This window comes from Microtus oregoni, unplaced genomic scaffold (assembly GCF_018167655.1).
Source record: "Microtus oregoni isolate MIOR12 unplaced genomic scaffold, Mior012 000109F_ref0000275, whole genome shotgun sequence".
NCBI lineage: Eukaryota > Metazoa > Chordata > Mammalia > Rodentia > Cricetidae > Microtus > Microtus oregoni.
Window position 1 is genome coordinate 3,259,786 of NW_024544727.1, and position 20,376 is coordinate 3,280,161.

The 20,376-nt window shown below is 39.2% G+C and overlaps 1 pseudogene; it reads left to right on the top strand.

The window, feature by feature from the left end:
• Positions 1 to 979: 979 nt before the first annotated feature.
• LOC121443584 lies at positions 980 to 1,942 on the top strand (annotated as a pseudogene).
• The last annotated feature ends 18,434 nt before the right edge of the window (positions 1,943 to 20,376 follow it).

Sequence of the window (20,376 nt, forward strand, 5' to 3'; positions counted from 1 at the left end):
TTCTGACTCTTTGGTATGCTCTTACCCCTCAATACTTTCTCCTTTTATACTGACAGCATTCTTATCATGTTTTCATGCTTTCTTAAGAATGAATTAAGAGACATATTTATCAAGTTCAAACACAGAAATGTCACTCCAAGTTTTGAGAATTTTTAGAACCTTAAGTAATGTGCTCCAAGCCACAAAACAAATAGCAAATCCTGTATTGGGTATGCTTGGGAGAGTCAGTAGCTGGTTTTCTGACTCATTTTTGCCATTTGCTTTCTGTTTTCTCCTTAGGCTGGAGTAGCCAGACCCTGATTCATGTACTGGCATACTTTCCTTGAAGATACATAGGAAATGGCTGATGTCATGATCACTTGAACTTTGTTTTATCCTACTGTTACTTGGTGATAGTTTGTAAATAGTTTTAGAATTCATAGTTAATAGAAATTAATCAGAGAATTGAAGACAGAAACTATTGTACATTTTGCATGTTTCTTAGTTTTATTTATTGTTGAAATGATTTCTATTAACTGAAAGTGTAATTTATAAACATAGATTATTTTTAACTTCTACAGTAAACAATATTTTTATTTACATTTTTTAACAAAAGTTATAAACATGTCCAGATTGTCATAAATATATGATTCTCTATTGCTACATGTAATTAATGAGTGCAAGAGCACAAGCATTTTCATTTGTGTGGACAAGTGGAAATGAATGGAAAATCTTCTACACATGTTTCTGTTTCCATTTCTATGTGTGCAGACCTCTAGGTTTTAACTATTCTATAATGTATCTTTACCTCAATCTGATTGATCTTCTACTACTACTATGTAAATTTTTTTTTGTATTTTTTTGGTTTTTTTTTTGTTTCTCAGTGAAATCAAACACTCAATGTAATTTTGTATCTAGCTGTATTAAGTCTTTGTTGATCTCAAAGTCATAAATTGGATTGACAAAAATATTTATCATTACCAAATTACATGCTCTCAATTGGACATTCATCTTCTCCTTGGAAACAATGAAAAACCAGAGTTTTGTAACTGAATTTGTCTTCCTGGGACTATCACAGAACCCAAATGTTCATAAATTGATATTAATTATATGTTTATTTGTCTACATTGCAACTATCGGTGGCAACATGACAATTGTGGTGACCATTGTTTGCAGCCCTACACTGCTGGGCTCCCCCATGTATTTCTTTCTGGCTTTCCTGTCCTTACTGGATGCAAGCTTCTCCTCTGCCATGACACCCAAGATGATTGTAGATTGTGTCTATGAGAGAAAAACCATCTCCTTTGAAGAATGACTGATAAAACTTTTTTTTGAACACTTCTTTGGTGGGGCTGAGGTGATTGTTCTGACAGCCATGGCCTATGACCGCTATGTGGCCATTTGTAAGCCTTTACACTACTCTTCTATTATGACTCAGAGATTCTGTGGCATTCTGGTGGCAGTGGCCTGGGCAGGAGGCTTCTTACATTCCATTATACAAATTATCTTCACTTTGCAGCTGCCATTCTGTGGACCCAATGTCATTGATCATTTCATATGTGATTTATACCCATTGCTGGAGCTTGCCTGCATTGACACCCATATCTATGGACTTTTGGTGGCTGCCAACAGTGGGTTTATCTGCATCATAATCTTTTCCTTGTTGCTTTTTTCCTATGGTTTTATCTTGCTTTCACTAAAATCCCACAGTTCTGAAGGACAATGGAAAGCTCTGTCTACTTGTGGGTCCCACATTGCTGTAGTGGTCTTATTCTTTATCCCATGCATATTTACATATGCAAGGCCTCCTACTTCTTTCTCCTTTGACAAAGTGATAGCAATATTTTATATCATGCTATCCCCATTACTTAATCCAATGATTTATACGTTTAGAAATAAGGACATGAAGAATGCCATAAGGAAAGTGTGGAAGAAATCGATAGTTCATTCAGATGAAAAATAAAATGTTTTATTTTAACAAAATTTGTATTAATAATAAAGAAGTCAAAATTATTGCACACAAACCACAGTATGTTTATTACTTATAGAGAATTAATGCAATTCTCCTGAACTGCCATTATTTTGGGTGTTAGAGAATGCTGTTTTCCCTTTTATATCAAGCATGCCCACTGAGTTGGAAACTCAATGTTCATGTGTATAAATTAAAAAGAATTGAATTTTATATTTAAAATCTACTAATAAAAATGAAAACAATCAAGTCACCAGCTACAATAGTGGCTATTAACTCCATGCTTTTAAAAAGTCTGCAGGAAATTCAAAATTTTATATACATTCTAATGAAATCTTATTAAACCTATTTTCAGGACAAAGAAGTTTCAATTTATATTAGTGATCTCAATAAGAGCTATAATTTGGAAAGGATAGAAAGAAAATCTTCACATAAATTCTATAGGTCCCCTGTTTCTCGTGACTTCAATATTTAATGGGACTCTCTTGCCATTTATTAAAGAATTTGAATCATGTCTTGATATCTTGAGAGATAATGCTTGGTTGGTTCATTTCTACCAGGGCATATTTTCTTCTTGGGTTGAGAGATGTCTTATGCCAATCAGCCCTGGGAAAAGAAATGGGAGGACACCAGAATTATAGATAATCATCTCTTAGAAAAATAACCCAAAAGGATTCTAAAAAGAATTCTAGAGATTCCACAGAACTAAACCAGCTAAGATCAACTGCAGATGTAGTAAGTTGACTCTTTCTGACCCCTACAATGCCATAAAACTTTAGGACACCATAGAGTAAAATAGTTCTCAAAAGAGGATTGTATTTCAATTAATACACTGACTTTAATCTTCTTGACTTTTTTTGTTGTTCTTTCGAGACAGGATATCTCTGTAGCTCTTATAGACCAGGCATGCCTCCAACTCACAGAGATCTGCCTGCCTCTGCCTCCTGAGTGATTAAAGGCATGTGCACCACCGCCTGATTCTTCTTGACTTATATATATAAACTAAAAACAATTTTATTTGAAGTTATCAATAAAGAAACCATTCCAGTTTCCACATATCTGCTTATTGTAATCTCAGCACTTGGAAGGTAGAGATAGGAGATTCCCTATGAGTTTGTAACCATTCTGATCAACATAAAGATTTCTATGTCAGCCTCTGAAAGAGAAACAGCCAGTCTTATGAAAAATAGAAAAAAAGATAAATTGTACCTATATATCCTTAAATTAATTCATCTAAGTTTGTATTATGTTACAGTTCAAACTCTCCTACCATACCAATATTACTAAAGCCATACATTAATTGAGTAATACAAAAGAGGTACTAAATTATTTTATATTTTCCTTAGTACTTTGAGTTTTCACAGTCATGGCCCATGGCCAGCATGTGGCTATTTTCAAGCCCTTGAATTCCTCCTCCATCATGAACAGGGGACTCTGTTGTGGGTAGCCATATCTGGGGGATTTTAAAATTCCATCATATGCATTGTTATCACAGTATAGTTGCTCTTCTGTGGGCACAATGTTATCATCATTTTTGATTTGATTTGTACCAAATACTGCACAAAATTTCTAAGAATATGTAAGGAAAAGGCAGAAATTATTTCATTTATTGTTGCGTTATGAAGTTCAAACGAATTAAGTTTTAAACCATTATCTGTAGAAAGCATATACATTTCAACAGACTCAGAAGTTTGTAATAAACTAGGGGCACACTGGTGTACCTTTCCTTCACCTTTTTCAGGATTTCCTAACAGTATAATATAAAAGGTCATAGTATAATATTTCAATGTACACATGTAATGTGTTTCATTATATTTCTCTTCTAAATTGCTCTAAATTTCACCTCACACAATTCTTCACACCTATTTGCAGAGAGCTGCGTGGAGCCGCACCTGATGGTGCTAGCTCCCGCCCTCCACGATCCCTAAAGCAAGTGTTCTCTGTCATAATCAACTCCTGATATGGCTAAGGCCTGACTCATGCTATTATCATGCAATGATTGTCAGCTGCTAGCATATGCGTGAACCTATGGGCAGTGCCCACATGGCAATCCAGGATTGGCAGCCATGCCTTTTTAAGGGCTGGAAGAGGTTTGCCTAGAGAGAGAGAGAGAGAGAGAGAGAGAGAGAGAGAGAGAGAGAGAAAGAGAGAACGATTGCTGTGAAAAAGATCCTGAATAAAACTCCTGCAAGAAGAGCTCTGGTGTTGCGTCTTCCTTGCTGGTCGAGGCGGGCACGACAAGTGGTGGCCCGTATGGGGAACCTCCAAACCTCTCTCCATGGAGCCCAGAACTTGCTGTAGTCAGGGGGTGCACTGGTAAATCCTCAGGTAAGATTGAGGAATCGTGACAAAGGCGGGTTTTCTGCTCTCACCGATAGAAAAAGGGAGAGCAAGGTAGTAGAGCTGTGACAAGAGCGGACTGGTTAAAAGTGAGATTGTATGACTCTAACATTTGTTCAGATGGGCGCTTCACCTTAACAGCCAATTTTTTAGCTCTTAACAAAGGAGTCAGATTAGTTTGGAAGCTCGTGTGGTGTTGCTTGAAAGACCAAAGGTATAGTGAAACAATAGAGAATAGCCAGGCCGCCTTAGAGATCCAACAGAGAAGAAAAGATCTGAGAGAGCAGGCTCTGAAAAGGCTATGTTTGATGCTGGGTCAGGTAAAGGTACGAGGAAAGGGGACCCAGGAAAAGGAAAAACAGGATTATATCCTAGTCTGTCAGAACAGGAGGAGTCGGATATTTCCACTCACTCAGTCTGATGATGATGAGGATGAGGAAGAGGAGAGCTTTTATGTGGTCCCCCTAGAATCTATCCGTAAATCTCTAAACACGATAAAGATCAAGAGGAAAGAAAGGGAGAAACAGAAGCAAAAAAAAAACTCGAAAGAACAAGGAGGAGTGTAACTCCTTCGGCCCCCCTCTGTATCCTGAGGTCAAGGGAGCAGAAGGGGGGATTTCTTTCAGTCCTGGAGTATGGAATGTGGTCAGAGCGGAAATGATGACCCAGAAAGTAGTTAGAATGATGACTGCTTTCCCAGTATTTCAAGATCAACAAGGTAACAGATATCATGAGCTGTTAGATTTCAGGGTTATCAAAATATTGGTCAAGTCTGTCAGGACCTATGGAATTTCAGCCTCTTTTATGGTGGCTCAGGTGGAGGCTTTACATAGATCTTTACATAGATACATCTGAATGGATGAACCTTGCAAAGGCTAGCTTATCCCCTGGTCAATATTTGGATTGGAAAGCTTTTTAATTGAATTTGCCAACACACAGGCTGCAATAAATTTGGCAGCTGGAGGAGCTCAGGCAGTCTGGGATACGGACATACTACTCGGATAAGGTAGATTTGCCAATCAACAAAATGGATATCCTCCTCAGGTGTATGAGCAAATTAACAATCTTGCTACTCGAGCCTGGAAATCTCTGCCAAATAGAGGGGAAGTAAGGGGTAATCTAACCAAGATTATCCAAGGACCTACAGAGCCTTTTCCTGATTTTGTTTCCAGGGTGGTAGATGCGGCAGGAAAGATATTTGATGACCCTGACACTGCCATGCCATTAATTAAACAGTTAGTGTTTGAGCAATGTACTAAGGAATGTAGGGCAGCTATCACTTCATATAAGAGCAGGGGGTTGGAATATTGGATGAGAGCATGTAGAGAGCTAGGAGGCCCGTTAACCAATTCTGGGCTAGCTGCTGCTGTACTTCGGCTAAGTAAAAACGAGAACAATATGGGAACTTGCTTTCAATGTGGCAAGGCAGGCCATATAAGGCGTAACTGCCCTCAAGGAGGAAGCAGTCAGCAGGGACATGCCCAGGAAGCTGGAAATGGTCAACGCCCAATTCCAGGACTATGCCCCAGATGTAAAAAAGGAAGGCATTGTGCGATTGGGTGTAGGTCAGTAAAAGATATTAAAGGACAACCTCTAGTAGATGTTACTATGCCAAAACAATGGACGGCTGGGCTCCCAGTCTCAGGGCCCCCAAATATATGGGGCCATGGAGGATCAGAGCAGAGAAGGGAGTCACGAGCAGTGGCCAACCTTCAGACACCCCAAGGACCGCGGCAAGCTACTGCAGGTTCAGCAGGATTGGACCTTCGTGACACCACCAGACTCGTATTAACCCCCCAAATGGGAGTTCAGACAGTAGACTCTGATTTTCAGGGTCCTCTTCAACCTGGTACAGTGGGATTATTACTAGGGAGATCATCTATTACACTAAGAGGATTATGTGTCCATCCTGGGATAATTGATCCAGACTATACAGGCATTGTTAAAATCATGGTTGAATTGCCTAAAGGTATTACCGCAATTTCCCCAGGTGGTAGGATAGCTCAACATGTTATTTTGCCTAGTCTACATGAAAAACATCCAGCTAAAGACATTGAAAGAGGAGATAAGGGATTTGGTTCATCAGGTACAGACTTAACATTTTTATCCTTGGATTTGGACCAAAGGCCTATTTTACAACTAGATGTTAATGGAGTCAAGATCATATGCTTTTTGGATACAGGGGCGGATAAAAGTATCATAGCCAGTAAAGATTGGCCAGAATGATGGCCTATACAGACCTCATCACACACCTTACAAGGATTAGGACATGCAGGTGCCCCTAATATTAGTGCTAACTTATTAAATTGGCAAGATACAGAGGGCCACTCCGGAGTAATTCAACCTTATGTTCTTGAACTCCCAGTATCATTATGGGGAAGAGATCTCATGAAATCTATGGGTTTTAAATGAAGTAATGAATATTCAGAAAAGGCTCAAACCATTATGAAAAATATGGGCTTCCATCCGAATTTTGGACTGGGCAGGTATTTAAAGGACAGAAAGATCCGATAGTGGCAGTACTAAGAGAACCCAGACAAGGGATGGGTTTTTCTTAGGGGCCGCTGGGGAAGGAATTCCCATTACTTGGAAAACAGAAGAGCCAGTGTGGGTTCCTCAGTCGCCTCTTTCCTCTGAGAAGCTCATGGCTGCCAATGATTTAATAATGGAACAGTTAACTCTGGGCCATATTAAACCATCCATTTCCCCCTGGAACACACCTATTTTTGTAATCAGGAAAAAATCAGGAAAGTGGCGCCTATTACATGATTTGCGAGCTGTTAATAATCAAATGCAAGTCATGGGACCGGTGCAACGTGGGTTGCCATTACTATCCTTTTTGCCTGCCTCCTGGCCTATTATTGTGATAGATATAAAAGATTTTCTCCATCCCTTTGTTTGATAAAGACAGTGAGAGATTTGCCTTTACAGTTCCGTCTCTTTGTCATGAAGAACCAGACAAAAGATATGAGTAGGTTGTCTTGCCACAGGGAATGGCCAATAGTGCTACAATGTGTCAGCTGTATGTGGGGGAGGCTATTGCACCCCTGAGAGAAAAATTTCCCACTCTAAGATGCGTTCATTATATGGACTATATATTGCTGGCTGCCAAGAATGAACGAATGTTAGATCAGACCTATGTGGAGCTTATTAAGCTACTTGAAAGGAGAGGGCTGCATGTAGCCCCTGAAAAAGGTACAAAAGGATAAAATTGTTAACTATTTATAAGTAAGAGTTTGTGAGAAACAGATTATCCCTCTAAAAATAGAGTTAAGGAAAGATAGTTTAAAGACACTAAATGATTTTCAAAAACTGTTAGGTGATATAAATTGGATTAGATGTTATTTGAAGTTACCAAACTACAAGTTAAAGCCCCTGTATAGTGTTTTAAATGGAGACTCTGCTTTGGATTCTCCAAGGCACTTGACTACTGAGGCACGAGAAGCATTAAAAAAGGTGGAAAACAGGTTACAAGACACCTTCCTACAAAGGATACAAGAGGGTCAAGATATTGCTTTATGCATTCTTCCCTCATATTACCAGCCCACAGGACTCTTATGGCAGAGTGGGCCATTGTTTTGGATATATCCTAAGATATCTCTAGCTAAATCTCTTGAGCATTATCCCACTGCTGTAGTGACTTTGGCATTAACCGGAATTCAGCAGTGCCTGCAATATTTTGGGGTTGCCCCCACAACCATTATAGTGCCTTATTCCAACCATCAAGTAAAGATTTTATGTGCTACCTTAGACGACTGGGCCATCTTGTGTTGCTCCTATCCAGGGCCTATAGATTGTCACTATCCTAAACATCCATTGCTGACTTTCTTTAAGGAACACCCAGTGATATTTCCCAAAAATTACTTACTCTTTTACAACCCATTCCAGGAGCCAGTGTTATTTTTACAGATGGATCTAAGACCGGTCGTGGCGCTTATATGGTAGATTCCATGGAGCCTGTTATACATCAATTTTCTCCTGGAGCCCCTCAACAAGTTGAACTGGCAATTGTAATAGAAGTGTTTAAGGCCTGCCCTTTTGCATTCAATCTAATTTCAGATTCATGTTATGTTATTAATGTCTTAAGATCCTGAGAATGCGCGGGACCCATTAGGTCTTCTAGTCCCATACATGTAGTACTTGTACAATTACAGCTTTTACTCTGGCAGCGAAAAAAAATCCCTTTTTTGTACAACATATCCGTGCACATATGGGATTACCAGGTCCTTTAGCTGAGGGCAATGACAAAGTAGATTGTTGTACCAGACACACGCCATGAAGCTCCGACCCAGGATGGACATAGGCTAGAATCTTCCCGGTAAGACCGGTGCCCGCAGATTATTAGAGGTGGGTTGATCGGGATATCAGAATTAGCCAGTAAGGGCTAGAGCTAAAGGGCCAAGCAGTGTTTAAATGAATACAGTTTGTGTGTTGTTATTTCGGGGCATAAGCTAGCCGAGCAGGCAGCCGGGGTGTTGGGGACACAGCCCCGCTGCTCTTATTACTACAAGAACCCATATTGGAGAGAGTGGAACATTATGTATGTAATTAGTGTGGTAAAGGGTTTGTTTTTCATAGTTATCTTTAAAGACATGAACTAACACATGCTGGACAGGAACCCTATGCTTGTAATGAGTGTGGTGAAGCCTTTGCACTTCACAGTACTCTTCAAATGCATAAAAGATCACACACAGGAAATAAATTCTGACTGTAATCAGTGTGGTAAAGCATTTGCATGTAAGAATAATCTAAATCATGAGAAAAAATCATACTGCAGAGAAACCCTATAAATGTATTCAGTGTGATAAAGTTTTGTACTTTATATAGAAGTAAAACTTTTTTTTTGGTTTTTTGAGAGTTTCTCTTTGGATTTGGAGCCTGTCCTGGTCCTAGCTTTTGCAGATCAGGCTGGTCTTGAACTAAAAGAGATCTGCCTGCCTCTGACTCCCAAATGCTGGGATTAAAGGCATGTGCCACCACTGCTTGGCGTGAGGAGTAAAACTTTTTGTGTGCAACATTCTATTAAAATCTTTGTATATTACACTAGACATTGACTACCAAAAAAGTTACTGAGGACTTCTTATTATAAAGTATTTGGTAAGATCTTTAGCCAAAAGATATATAATCAGCTCCACAATGATTTGGGGTTCCCCTCTGTATGCTGTGATTGTATTTTGTTACCATTGTGTAATAAAGAAGCTGCTTTGGGCATATGGCAGGCCAGAATAGAGCAAGGCAGGAATTCCAAGCAGAGATGGAGGAGAAAAGAAAGTGGGGTCAGACTCCATGTATTTGCTGAAGAAGACAGATGTCTTGGAACCTTACTGGTAAATCACAAGTATTGTGGTAAAATACAAAATAATAGGAATGGGTTAATTTCAGATGTTGGAGTTAGTTAATATGAATCCTTTTCTAATAGGCCAAGCAGTATATTAATTAATATAGTTTCTGTGTGATTATTTCTGGTCTTGGCAGCCAGGAGTGAACAAGATTCTTCCACCTACAAGAGAAGACTATTTCTTCTCTAGAAAAAATTTGACAGTGTTAACAATCTTTTCAAGCATTATGATGTCCTTTTTATACTGTTTCTACTTACAAACTCATGTTCTTCAAGAGGAAATACCAAATATTTAACTATGGTGACAGAAAGAAGCATGGAACATCAAGATATGTATATATCCTAATATACACAAACACACAAATAAATATGTAATATATGGATATTTATAATGAGTTTGTCTCCAATGTGGTAAATAGGCATCTATTGGAATCTGTAAGCTCACATGTCCGATGCACCCGAGGGTGAGCTTTTACCTCCTGTGAAGGAGAGAAAAGGAACTTGCAGGCATGAAGTCTGACTTATCTGAATTGAATCACTTTGTGCTTCCCTGATGTCTACAAAGTCTCTACTTAGGAGTTTTGAATGGTGGTGACCAGATGACATTCAGGTTGTGGGGAGATCCTGAGACTTGAACTGAAGTCACTGTAAGGCTAAGTTAATCAGATACTTACATGGAGCTGTGGTTGAAAGATTTGTTAGGGAGGGAGCTTTGCAAAAGCCCAAGGATCAAATGCCAAAAAGCAGGGCATAGGGTGCACTTAAGTAAGTTGGCACCACTGGGCGGTGGTGGTGCATGCCTTTAATCCCAGCACTCGGGAGGCAGAGGCAGGTGGATCTCTGTGAGTTCGAGACCAGCCTGGTCTACAAGAGCTAGTTCTAGGACAGGCTCCAAAACCAGAGAAACCCTGTCTCGAAAAACCAAAAAGAAAAAAAAAAGTAAGTTTGCACTATCTGTACTCTGTATCCACTCTACTAATGTGGTTCAGTCTCCTCCAGTTTACTTTTTTTGGCAACTCATGTTAGTGTCAGTGACAGTATCCTCCAGCCCCCATTCTGCATTCTCCATAAGAACGTAAAGCTCTTTAGTCTCCACCCCATCAATCCCCAATACTTGTCTGCCTGGCAGGAATAAGGATATTCTAAGATACATTTAAATTTATCCCTCTGGCTAACAACTAATGAAATAATAGACACTATGAAGTTTGAGTTTCCTTGGGAATTTCACTTGGGAAAAAGACTGACTCCTCCAGGTGAGACCGTGTCTACTGAAGAAGCATTTACTCCTTACCTGACCACCTTATATGAGAGACAGGAACTGAGGTTTGGGGAGGGTTTTAGACATGGCAATGCTTTTATTACATGACTTAGTTATATTAACTTAGTTGTGTATATCCCTTGTCATCTATCTAAACCTGTTAGGACTCCAAGGATATATCTTCATCACTGTTCCAAATTAGTCACACCAAAAATATAATGTTTATTACTTTTATTAATAATTTGTTCTTTTTTCTTTTCTATTTTTTAATCTTAAGTAATAGCCTCATTATGAATCTCTGGCTGTCTTGGAACTCAGTGTATAGACTAGGATCTTGTAGAAAATCAGAGTGATTTGGCCACCTTATCTCCAGTGTACCTGAATTATAGTTGGGCACATCACAGACAACTAAATCAATACATTTTTGTTGCTCAAGACAGGGTTTCTATGTGTAGCTTTGGCTGTCCTGCAACTAGCTTTGTAGACCAGGCTGACCTTGAGTTTATAGAGACCTACCTTTCTCACACTATGTAGTTTAGAATTGTTTTGAACACCTAATCCTGCTTCTGTTGCTCAGTGCTGGAAAGAAATTCTTGCAACTGCTTCAAGGTTGGGATTTAAGTAGTCAGTGAGAAGGAAAATAGATGAGTGTCCTCCAACTAATCTGTATTTTATTGTGAACTTGCAAATAAAGAGGGACTCATGGAAGAATTGAGTTCACTGACAAATTTTAGATCAGGTATACCCCAGAGAGGTATGGGCAAGAAGGAGCATGAAAGCTTTGCCCCTTAAACCATAGCTCACATAAGAAATAGGTAGTGAGGCAATCAATTTTAGATGATTGCTACATGATCTGACAGGCCATTTCTTGCATTCACAGAGTAAGGAATCAAGAATTGGGATAAAGAACCAAACTTATGAAACCAAATTACAGTAGTTGCACTAGTCTGACCAAAATCGAACTGGATAAAATGGTATGGCCCTGTCTAAAAGAACTGTTATTTTACATTTTTAAGATGTACAGCTGAGATAAAATGTGTTACTAATACTTGGTGTGCTATAATATAAATCACTAAGCCTTGGAGCACATGACCATAAACTTGTTTCACCTTTTTAGATTAATTTTTGTAGATTATAATTACATCATTTATATCATCACTTTCTTGCCTCCATGACTTTCCAGAAATTAGAAAAATCATGAATTTTGCTTTATCAAGAGTTGTAACGGCGTAAACTAATGCAGACAGATTGTAAAAATATATATAGTTTTAATGTAGAAATAGACTTACAGAACCACCGTTCCCGCGGAGACCAGGAAAGCAGAAGAGACAGCTTGGAGCACGCTCACCAAATTTATAGGCAGACATTAGCCCGAGGCGAACACGCCCCTTAAGGGGAGGGACTTATCCCTACATCTCCCCTTTTTGTCTAAATAAGACAGAACTAAACCAAATACAACTACATACAATAACAACAAATAATAAATATAACAAACAATATTGAGAACAAAAGCTTTGCTAAACCTTCTATCTTAAGGAGTCCAAATAATGTAAAGAGTAACTACAATTATATAATCTTCAACTCAGTCAAAGATCTGAGAAGGGAATAAACACTACTCAACAAACGAGATATATCCAAAATGTGCAACAATTGACAGAGACAACTGACTACCTGGGCAATCACCCAAATTTTCGTTTGCAACGTTGAATCAACCAATTTTGGCTAAGGCCTAACATAACTGACATACCATTATTAAAGTCAAGGAACTTTTCAAAACTATCTTACCCTGTCTTGGCAGGATATGACAGTCCTGTTTTATCCATTGATGCACGCTCTGTATCTCTGTCAGTGGTTGAGGTATGGGCATTGCTTTGCCAAAAGGCCAGTTCTGCCAAATAGAAAGGCTCCAGATGCAGTGTCTTTGGTGCTCAACATTCTCTCGGGAATAGAGCGGTGTTGCCAGGAGCAATTGTGTCTCACTATCACAAAACTCTGAGTTAGATTAAAGGCCATTTTCTACAGCTCTTTGAAGAGGTTGAAGATTATCTATCTATACTGAGTATAATCTCTATATATCTAAAGAACCTGATTAGTCTGATTATAAATGACAAACTTAGATGACTATTTATCTATATAATTCTCAATATCTATCTAACTTAAAGACTAAGACAATAAACAACTGTGTAACAAATGAGGATAATGACCTCCAAATATAAACACTGTACAAATATACATTGCAATATGGTAAATATATATCAATACACAAACATTATATAAGTATCTTAATCAGAGGTAGAAATGTACACTGCAATATGGTAAATATGTACAATATATATTTATCAATACAATATATGTCAATACATAAAAATGTTTTAAACAGAGATAGAGACATGCATGCATACAATAGTCAATATAATTTAACTTTGTATCAATATACAAGAATGGATACCAATATATTTGTCTAAAAGCAGTAACTCACAATTATAAATCTATCCCATCATTCCCTCTTTTTTTTTCAAAATGATCCCTGAGCTTATAAAATTCCTCCCCCAACCTCCCAACCCGTTAATGATGTCCCTAAACCCAGGGGTAAACTTTACTGGGAGAGGGGACGTCATCCTCTAGAATTACTTCCAGCTGTCATGGGGGCGATGTTCTTTCTGGGGGATCCTGTGAAAGTAAAATGATGGTTAAATTTCAAGATCAATGTCTTTTAAAATTGCAAATAGTCTCTGAGTATTTTGTGGAGGTCTGGCCAGAATGTTGTACAAGATGTGCACCATTTAAGCTATCCAAGTTGGGATCGTCTTGTGCAGCTGGTATCCAAAACAGGTCTTGTAGTAGAGCTATCAGTATCATGACGTCATATCAACCAGGTAGAGTTGTTGTTGTGGGGCCCCTTCTTCTTCCTGGAAACTTCAAATGTCACTTCAGGAAAAACTCATTGTTCATTGTGAAAAACTTAAACATTAATCATATAGACATATATAGACATACATATATATATTCAATGAAAGGCATGATATCTATCATACAATGAAAAGTATGATAGATATGAAGAAAAGCAAAGATGTTTTTTAAACTCATATTTCTTTCTGTCCCATATCATGGCTCTTGACATGAAACAGAAACTCCAGAAACTCTGGGTTTTTCTTTTACTAACAGGCTTGGAATTGGAGAGGGACTGAGCCAGAGTCCAACTTCAAAACCAGCTCTATATATTTATAAAGAAATGTTTAATAAGACATATAAATAAAAATTAATACAAAATGTGTCCATCCATTAGTAATTAAATATTCAGGGTCCCTCAATTTCTTTGAAGATGAGTATTTTCCTGTGGAGATAAGAAAAGAACCCTGCCTCCAACCTATCTGTATTTCTTACCATCAGTATGCTCGCCATCCTTATGAAAGAATTGTTATTTATCTTTTTCAAGTGGCTTCTCTTCTTCAAACCGAACCTTTATTAATTTTGACGGTATCCACAATTTTTCCTCACCTGTGGAGATAAGAGCAAAACCCCTTCCCCAACGTAGCACATCTCCTGGCTTCCATTGTGAGGTCAGCACATGCTTGAAATAAACTGGTTTATGTAGTTCAGTAGACTTTTCCATTATCCAATGTCTTTCTGCAGCTGTTGATCCCTTCTCATTAGCATTGAGAAAATTCAAGGTTAACAAAGCATTATGTAACCTGTTTCTGGGGGTGTTTTCCACCCCTTTCTGTTTGTTCAACATATCCTTTATAGTTCGATTTGATCTTTCTATGACTGCTTGACCTGTAGGATTGTATGGTATACCTGTAACATGCTTGATATTGTAATAATCAAAAAACCGTTTCATTTTCCTAGAAACATAAGCAGGACCATTGTCCGTTTTTATTTGTGTAGGTATACCCATGATAGCCATGACTTCTAATAAATGAGTGATTACTGAATCAGCTTTTTCTGAACTGAAAGCAGTTGCCCACTGAAAGCCTGAATAAGTGTCAATGGTATGATGAACATATTTTAGTTTGCCAAATTCTGCAAAGTGGAACACATCCATCTGCCAGATTTCATTCCTTTGGATGCCCTTTGGATTAGCCCCTGCAGGCAGTGGCGTTTGGTTATAGAAAGAGCAAGTAGGGCATTTCTTTACAATCTCCTTAGCTTGTTGCCATGTAATTGAAAACTCTTTCTTCAAACCTTTGCTATTAACATGATGTTTTTTATGAAATTCAGAGGCTTGTAGCACACTACCAATCAATAATTGATCAATTTCTGCATTACCTTGTGCTACAGGACCTGGCAGACCCATATGGGATCGGATGTGTGTTATATACATAGGGCAAAGCCTGTTCCTGATCAAATCTTGAACCTGGAGAAACAATGAGGTTAGTTCTGTATCATCAGGTATAAATTCAGCAGTTTCAATATGTAAAATAACTCTTTCTACGTATTGTGAATCAGTGACTATATTAATAGGTTCTTTAAAATCCCTTAGCACCATAAGAATGGCATACAATTCTGCCTTCTAGACAGAATTATAAGGACTTTGTTCCACCTTACCCAAGTCTTCTGATTTGTAACCTGCCTTCCCTGATTTATTGGCATCAGTATAGAATGTACGGGCTCCAGTTATTGGAGCATCACGGACGATTCGAGGAAGAATCCAAGAAGTTCTCTGAAGTAATAAGGGCGGCGGGGCTGTGTCCCCGGCACCCTGGCCACCTGCTCGGCTAGCTTATGCCCCAAAATAATTACACGGACACTGTATTCATTTAATCACTGCTTGGCCCTTCTGCCCTAGCCCTTACTGGCTAATTCTGATATCCCAATCAACCCATTTCTAATCATCTGTGTGTAGCACCCCAAGGTGCGCTTACCGGGGAGATTCTAGCCTAGTCCATCCTGGGTAAGAGCTTCATCCCGGGAGCGGGGCATGGCGTCTCTCTCAGGCGTCTGCTCCCGAGAGAGCTGTGGAGTCTCTGCGCTCACTTCCTCTTCCTTCCAGCATTTTGTTCTGTTTACTCCTCCCACCTATCCTCTAACCAATAAAATGGGCCAGGGCAGTTCCTTTATTAGCCAATGACCTTCCTCCATCAGTTCTCTTTATGAAGTTAAGCCTCTTGCTTTTAGGATAGTTGCTATTAATGTCTCCCCCAAAAAGTAGCACAAGCTCTTTGCCATGGTTCATTATCTTCCCATAATTTCTTTAGTTCATCAGCAGTGAAAGGCACTATAATTTCTGCTGGGTCTATGCCTGCTAGTTGACAAAGTCTCAGCTTGCCTTTTATAATTAACTCAGAGACTTTTTCCACAAAAGTTTTCAGTTTCTTACTTGGTTTATGTGGTAAAAAGATCCATTCCAGAATAATATCATCTCTCTGCATTAAAATTCCTGTAGGAGAAATTTTTGATGGTAGTATGATGAGAATACAATCGAGCTCTGGATTCACCCTGTCCACATGTGCCTGTTGTAATTTTTCTTCAATCATTGTCAGTACCTTTTCTGCTTCAGCTGTTAATTCTCTGGGACTGTTTAAATTTTTATCACCATCCAAGGTTTTGTTCAAATGAATTATTAGATCAGGTGTTATTCCAATAGCTGGTCGTAGACTGGAAATGTCTCCTAACAGTCTTTGGAAGTCATTAAGAGTCCGTAGGCGATCTCTCCTAATTTGTGCTTTTTGTGTCTTAATTTTTTGCAAACCTATTTCATAACCTAAATAATTAACAGAATCTCCCTTCTGAATCTTTTCAGGAGTGATTTGCAATCCCCATTTAGGTAAAAGTATCTTTATTTCTTCAAACAGTCTGTTCAAGGTTATGTTTGAATCGGATAACAAAATGTCGTCCATGTAATGGTATACTATAGATTTGGGAAATTTCTTGCGTATTATTTGCAATGGTTGGTTCACAAAATATTGGCACAGGGAGGGGCTATTTAACATACCCTGGGGGAGGACGGTCCAGTGGTACCTCCTCGAAGGTTGAGAATTGTTATAAGTAGGCACTGTGAAGGCAAATTTTTCTCTATCTTCTTTTTGCAAAGGTATAGTGAAAAAACAATCCTTTAAATCAATAACTATGAGAGGTCATCCTTTTGGTAATAAAGAGGGCAAAGGAATTCCAGATTGCAGAGGGCCCATAGGTTGAATAACCTTGTTGATGGCCCTGAGATCTGTCACCATTCTCCATTTACCTGATTTTTTCTTAACCACAAATACAGGAGAATTCCAAGGGTTGGTAGATTCTTCTATATGTCTAATTGTTCTTGTACCAGCTGTTCTAAAGCCTGTAACTTTTCCTCAGCTAAAGGCCATTGTTTTGTACATATTGGTTTCTCAGTCAACCATTTTAGAGGCAAGGCTGTTGGTATCTCTGAAGGGACATCAATTGTTTGTTCTTGCACAGCCCCAATGGCTGGTTTTCTCTGTTTGTAATATCTTTTAATATTATTTTCAGAAATATAGGCTCTAGAAGTCGCAGGAATGTTAATTCCGGTATTCCATTGTTGTAATAGGTCACGACCCCATAAATTCATTGCAATATTGGCTACATATGGCTTTAATTTTCCTATTTGTCCCTCTGGCCCTATACATTCAACCCATCTCTTACTCTGCCTTACTCGAGATAGGGTTCCAATTCCCAGGAGCTGAACATTTACATTCTGAAGAGGCCAATACGGATGCCAAGATTGTGGGGTAATGATACTTACATCAGCACCTGTGTCCAGCAGGCCAGTAATAAAAATGCCATTTACACACACTCTCAGTTTAGGTCTTTGATCATTTATAGAAGTTTGCCAAAACACACGTAACTTATCTTTCTGATCATTATTGCTTGTAACAGTAGGCATGGGCCTTCCTAATTGTCCTGATGAGGCACGTTCTCTGCAGAAACTGGATATGACTGAACCATGTTTGCCATGAGGGCCTGTGAGGTTCCCCCTCTCACGTTTCCCGGCTGTATCAGGTTGCCTTGTCTATCTCTTGTAGGCCTGCATTCATTCGTCCAATGTCTGCCCTTTCCACATCTTCTACATAAACCTAAAGGCTGAGTCCTCCTATTTCTGTTATTTCTAGAAGATGCATTATTATTATTATTATTTCTGAAAGATGCATTATCATTATTATTATTATTATTATTTCTGAAAATCCATTGTCTACAATTCCTTTTCATATGACCCATTTTGCCACAATTAAAACATTTGGTATTCTGGTGTCTCCTTTTACCATTGGAAATTGCTTCTTCTACCCATGCTTCAGTGCCATAGTCAAATGTGTCAACATTCAGTGTATGCAAGACCCATTCTTCCAAGGGCGCTGATCTGAGCTTTAAAGGCCCCCAAATCCTTTTGCATTCCACATTTGCATTTTCATAAGCCAAAGACTCAATCATTATACGTCTTGCTTCTGGGTCAGATATCCCTATTTGTACAGCCTTAGTTAATCTTTGTAAAAAGTCACTAAAGGTTTCTCTCTGACCCTGTTTAACTCTGACAAATGATTCCATTCTCTGTCCTGGGTCTTGTACCCTGTCCCAAGCCCTTAAGGCTGCTGTAGTACACATGGAGAGTGTGTTTTCATCCAAATTAGCTTGTTCCTGAGGGTCGGAAAAGAGCCCTTCACCTAGAATTTGATCTAGGGAAATGCCAATTCCCTTCGCTTTTTCCTGCTGTTCTAAGAGTCTAGCCTCTTGCCTGAATAAGCATTGCCATTTCAATTGCAGTCCACTCTCGAGTACCGCAGAGCTCAGCTGGAGCCAGTCTGAGGGGGTTGCTCTGCTTGTTGTGGCCCAAGATCTTAGCATCTCTTTAACAAAAGATGCTTGCATCCCAAAAGTCATAACAGCCTGTCTAATTTCCTTGAGGTCATTCATATGGACAGGCTCCCATGTATCCTCCTTGATGACCCTAGGGTTTTTGGAAGCAATCACCTTCTCTGTTGTTATTACTGGAAAGGCAGGTAGAGCTGTAGGTAGAGCTTTGTGGAAATTGTCCCGGAGAGATTTACCCACAGATGTAGTTAATTTGCCTTTCTACCCTTTGCTCTTCTTCATCAGAATTTAGAAATTCCTCAATCTTTTCAATTCTATTCACCATTGCCTTCTGCAATGTCTGAATCTCCTCTCCAGAATTATGTTCCAAAGCCTTCATTGAGGATTCTAAAGTATGAAGTTTGTCCGTTAGAGATAACATCTCATCTTTGGACATAATTTTTATGGCATAAACCGTGCCTTCTTGTATTGATAATCTTTCCGTCAATCTGTCATAAGCTTTAGACAAAATCCTATTGTCACATTCAGCAGTTTTGATTCTCTCAGTTAATGTTTCATTTCCTACAGAAAGGGACTGAATCTTATGGTCCAAATCAGCTGTTCCCTCTTCCATAGTATTGAATTTCTCCTTAATATCAGCCACTAATGTTTCAGTTCCTACAGAAAGGGACTGAACCTTTCTATCCAGATCAGCTGTTCCCTCTTCCATAGTAATGAATTTCTCCTTAACATCAGCCTGGAGAACTTCAAACTGATTCTTGAGAAGATTGTTATCAGTCTGGAGAACTTCAAACTGATTCTTGAGAAGATTGTTATCAGCCTGGAGAACTTCAAACTGATTCTTGAGAAGATTGTTATCATTCTCAATTGTTTTTAAGCGTTCAGTCTCTGCCTTAAGAATCCTGGATTCGTCTCCTAAAGACTTTATCATATTTCTATTATCAAACCATTTGGTGCCAATGAAAACTACGAATCCCAGAAGGATCCATAGATGTGGGGTGATAGACACCTCTTGTAAAATCTCCACATGGTACAATTAAAAAACTGTTAAATTCTTGAACAGTAATGTGTTCAGACATTTTATTTATAAAAGAAAAATTTTTTACCTGCAATGATCGGTTCCTGTCAGTGTTGGTCTCTGTGTTTTTGGAGCCAGTCCTAGAACTAGCTCTTGTAGACCAGGCTGGCCTCGAACTCACAGAGATCCGCCTGTCTCTGCCTTCCAAATGCTGGGATTAAAGGTGTGCACCACCAGGGCCTGGCAGGCCTCAAACTCACAGAGATCCACCTGCCTCTGCTTCCCAAGTGCTGGGATTAAAGGCGTGTGCTACCACTGCCTGGCCGGCCTCAAACTCACAGAGATTGGCCTGCCCTTGCCTCCCAAGTGCTGGTATCAAAGGCGTGCGCCACCACTGCCCGGTCTAGTCACTTTGTATCAGACCAAATCTGAAGCTGTGGCAGTTTTTGTTGCAAAACTGCAGGTACTTGAGCTTCTGCCAATTTGGGCAGTGGGGTTCCGCTGCAAAACTTAGCCAAGGCAGGCAGAATGGGCCTGTGTGGCCGAGTATATCTTGGACTGGGCACTGGGGCCGGAGTAACGAACTGAAAAACAGCACCCGGGAGGGTGCTGTGTTAGCTAGCGGGCTACCCGCTTGAGTTGGGGGCAAAATAGCCCGACGTTGGACGACAAAATGTAATGGCGTAAACGAATGCAGACAGATTGTAAAAACA